This window comes from Agelaius phoeniceus, chromosome 18 (genome assembly GCF_051311805.1).
Source record: "Agelaius phoeniceus isolate bAgePho1 chromosome 18, bAgePho1.hap1, whole genome shotgun sequence".
Classification (NCBI taxonomy): Eukaryota; Metazoa; Chordata; class Aves; order Passeriformes; family Icteridae; genus Agelaius; species Agelaius phoeniceus.
The window spans coordinates 3,646,481-3,650,890 of record NC_135282.1 but is presented as its reverse complement, the minus strand read 5'-3'; positions in this window follow the sequence as shown (position 1 = coordinate 3,650,890).

Below are 4,410 nucleotides of genomic sequence, written 5' to 3'. Positions count from 1 at the left end.
CCAGCGTGCAGTTCTTTCTGTGTGTTTGTTCCACTGAGGGGAGGGAGGAGGTTGTTTTGGAAGTCTGATAGTTTTTAACTCAAAGGCAAAGCTGTCCAAATGAGCTCTTGGCCTTCTTTGGGCTGGGGAAGTTGGGCCCAGCTGAGCTGATAGGAGCAGATAAGGCTGGGCAGTTATCTCTGGGCAGCTTGTGCAGAAAAAGCAAGAATTGTACAAGGCTTTGTGTTAAACCAAATAATTCTCAGTCCTTGAGTCGCCTCCAGCTTCTTAAACCATCCCAGGTGAGCAGAGACCGTGCAGTGTCTGTCTGGGTGTTTATTCACTGCTGCAGATCATTGGGAATCTCCTTCCCTTGGGACATTTCCCACAAGGAACTGGGGCTTGTGGTGAAGGGAAAGGTCCCACTTCAGGCTGGTCTGTGACTTTTCCTTACCCCTCATCAGGACCCACAAGTGCCTGGAAAAGCTTTGGCGCTGGGACCTCAGCGTGTGGTGAAGTTTTGCCATCGGCAAGTGGAGCAGCAGGTCAGCCCTGGCTGTGACTCACTGTCCCCACAGCAGGAGGCTGCACAGCCTGAAACTCCCAGCACTGCACAGCTGAGCTTGGCCGAGCTCCTGCTGCGGTTACAACAGCAGGAAATAGACATTTTAATTTGGAAATCCTGGAAGGAACACACCTCTCCCCAGCTGTACACAGGGGTTTGCTGGGTGCACTCCCAGGGAGCTGTAGGACACAGCCACGTGGGCTCCATGGAATAACAGAGATGTTCCTGCAGGAGCAAGAAATGAGAGCTCTGCTCTCCCCAAAGCACTGCTGGTGGCCAGCACGTGCTGGAACTCCCCTGGATGCTGCTGTTCCCTCTGGAAAAGGTCCCTGCTTCACCTCCTGGCAGGGAGGGAGTGGGACAGCAAAGTAATTCTGTGAGCAGGGGCAGGACGGTGCCCTGGAGCCGCTGCTGTCCCTGCTGGGGGGGGACAGCTGCCAGCAGAGGAGGTGGCAGGGCTGCAGCAGAGGCTGTGCCACTGCAGGGCCAGGGAAAAGCCCAGCTGGAGCAGGGCCCCAGCCAGCAGAGCTTGGCAGAGGCTGGAGGATGCTGAGATGATTCACTGCAGCAGCTGCTCCCAGTGAGCACAGGGAGAGGCAGCTCCAGGGCCGGAGGGGAAGGTACAGGGGGACAGAGGGCTCTGCTCCCCTGCTTGGGAGGGAAGTTTTGGGCAGCTGGGGGTGAGCTGGGGCCCAGGGCTGGAGTGTCACTGCTCCATGACAGGAATGTTCCACCTGAGCCATGGCAAAGCTGGGTTGGCAGTTTGGGGTGACACACCTGACACTGCTGTTTCTGGTTCCAGGGTTTCATTCCTTTTTTTGTCCCTTGGGAAGAACCTGTCCCTTAATACCAATTAATCCCCTTCATGTCACCATTCTGCAGAGGAGCCAAAGTCCTGGGTGAGGTGACATCTCTGGCTTGTGCCCAAGGAAAACCTTGCACGGTGCTGTGAGCAGAGTGGACACAAAGATCCACAGGTGTCCATCTGTGTGAGCTGGAGCCCCCCACAGCCATGCCCTCCAAGGGGCTGCTCTGATCTCCCACACCCTTTACCTTCCCCCTGAAGCCCAAATCCCTAAAGCCCACTGGAAAATTCCTGCCTTGATCTGCACCAACTAACTTGTCTGTTTTCCCTTGAGCTCTGAGAAATTCACATCCATTTCCCCCAAAACCTCCTTCCCCTGTTGGTTTTTTGTTTTTGGTTTTTTTTTTTTTTTTCATAAATGGGCATTTTGGTCTAATAACTGTGTTTTAAAGGTAAACTCATCCAGCTGCTCCAAAGGAGATCCCACACCAGGACAGCCAGTGGTGTTTGGGATGTGTTTTGCAGCACAGGAGAGATATTTGTGTATTCCTCCCCCAGCCTGAATTCCTGCACACGTTTCCCAAGGCCAGAATTGTGCTTGGGTTCACCCCAGAATCCAAGGAGCAACAGTAAAAAACAGGGACAGGTTTGCTGGGAGCAGGAAGCAATCAGAGATATTTGCTTTCATTCCAGCAAAAACCCCACACCTACAGCTTCCTGCCCCTGCACCACCCCTGAGCAAACATTATTTATAGCAGCAAGAGCAGTTATAGCTTTGCCCCTTCTTGACCTGGAAGTAATTGGTTAATTGAGTTAGACAACAAACCTCAGCACACTGGCTTGGTTTCCTTCCACCTTCTCCCAGGGAGCTGGAGAGTCAAACTCCTTCCATCCCAAGCTGGTTAAAAACATCAAACACCTCCGGGAGAACAATGTTTACTTCCCCACCAGGAAATTGGGCCCTGTTGAAACTTCTTCAGGGCCAGCAGCTCCTCCAAAGCTGCTGCACCTGGGGGGTTGCTGCTGAGCTGGAGCTGAGGTAGGTGGGAGCTCTTTGGGGAGGGTTTCCTGAGCTCTGCTGAGGCTGGGAAGCTGTGGAAAGCTTTGCTGCTGCTGCTGGGAGCTGAGCTCTGAGCTCACCAGGAAACTGAGATTTTGGTCTTTGCAGGTTCAGTAATTTGCTGATTTGGTGGTTGGAGAGGTTCTCTGGGTTTGTGGGCCCGAGGGCGAGGATGAGCTGTGTTAAGCACATGCTTTATTCCCAGCCTGAGATCCTGGTAGTGCTGATTTTTCCTGGAGACAGAGCTGGTTTCTTTGCTTGTTTTCAGTGTCCCTATGTGGTGGCAATGGCCTTGGAGGACAATGTCAGCCCTTGGTCTCCTGGATGCAAAGATGATGCTTTTGACAACAATTTAAAGGCCTCTGCCTCCCAGTCTCCTCTTCCCTCTTTTATGTGTTATTTGTGATATTTATCAGTCTCCACTGATGTGGGACACTCTTTGGGGAAGAAGAGCCTCTTGCCATGTACAGCAGAGGGGTTTAAGCAGGTGAAGGAAACCCTCTGGGTTTCCTTTTGGGAAAGGCTCCTCTTTGGGGTGCTAGGAGACCCCCACTTACAGGTGTGAATGAGGTTCCAAAGCATCTTCATGATCTGTGTGTCAGAGTTCTAAACCAAACCCACAATAAATCCTTTCAGCATCTACACCGGGATTAGATCTCCCAGAACAATTCCTCTGCACTACTGGGAATCTTAGCCCAACAGAATTAACTTAGGCTGGAGAAACTCCTTGTGCTGTTGGCTGGAATCCATGGTCTGTGTGGAGTCCAGTTGTGAGAGCTGGAGGAGCTGAGAGGGAGATGTGGCCAAGCGAGATGGGTGAGCTGGAGTTGTCCACAGTTATCCACAGGACACAGGGGTGCTGCTGCAGCTGGAGGGGAAGCTGGATGGTCTTGTCCAAGCACAGCTGTGCCAAGAGTTTCCCTCTGCAAGTGCAGGGCTTGCACAAGGAGCAAAGAGGACTTTTCCCAAGCAATTCTCTTTGGCAGCTTTCAAACGTGCGCTGGTTTTTGGTGAAGAACAAATCCCAGCTGGATTCTGCTTGTTCAGTGAAGGAGCACCAAGAGCCAGGTGCTGCCCTGGGATCTGGGAGCTCCTGGCCTCCAACCCTTCCTGAAAAATCCCCTCAGTTTCATCACAAGGAGCCAAACATCTTCTCCTCCTTCCAAAAAATCAATGTGGAGGAATGATCAATGGTGTAAAAGCCGAGGCTTACGTGGGAATGCAGGCAGCACTCTGCAATCACAGCATTTTCCTCTGCAGTGATCGAGTCAAGCTGCAGAAGCAGTTAAGAGGATTAGATATTTTTGATCATATTTGCAGCTGTTCTTGCTGTAACTGAGAGGAGAAATCCAAATGTGTCGCCCTGGGAAGTGAGTGAGAGCCTGGAAGGGAGTGCTCCCTTGGGACCCTGCAGCCAGGGGGTGCTCAGCCCCTGCTGCTCCCCAGAGCCACGAGGAGCTGTCATTCCTGCAGCTGCAATTGTGGCACTTGGCTCCCTCCGAGATCCAGGCTCCAGTGGAAACCTCCCTGTGAGCCTGCATGCAGGGCTCTGAACTGCAGTGGTGGCTCCAAAATCTCTGAAGGCTGAGCTTTCCCAAGTGCCACAGCTTAAACAAGGAATGTTGTGAAACCCTGCCAAGTTCAGAGCCAGATGTGAGAGAGGAGATCCCTCCCTGGACATCACCAAGGATTTCCAGCACTGCAGTGCTAAGTAAGGAAAGCTAATTCCACTGTACAGTTAAATTTCAGTGTCTCATTTTCACACATTCAGCACTGTTGGAGTCCAAATAAAAATACCTGACTGTTCCCTTCAAACCCATCCCTGCAGAGATGCTGGGGATGTGCTGCCAGCACTGCAGTAGGAAGCTCCTCTGTTTTTCCCAAGGGACATTTCCAACAGGCCCTTGGCCCCCAGGATGGGAGTATGGGATCCATTCATCCCTTTTTCCATTCTTCAATAGAAATTTGGCCAAGGAATTGGCTCCTTGAGCCATGTGGTTG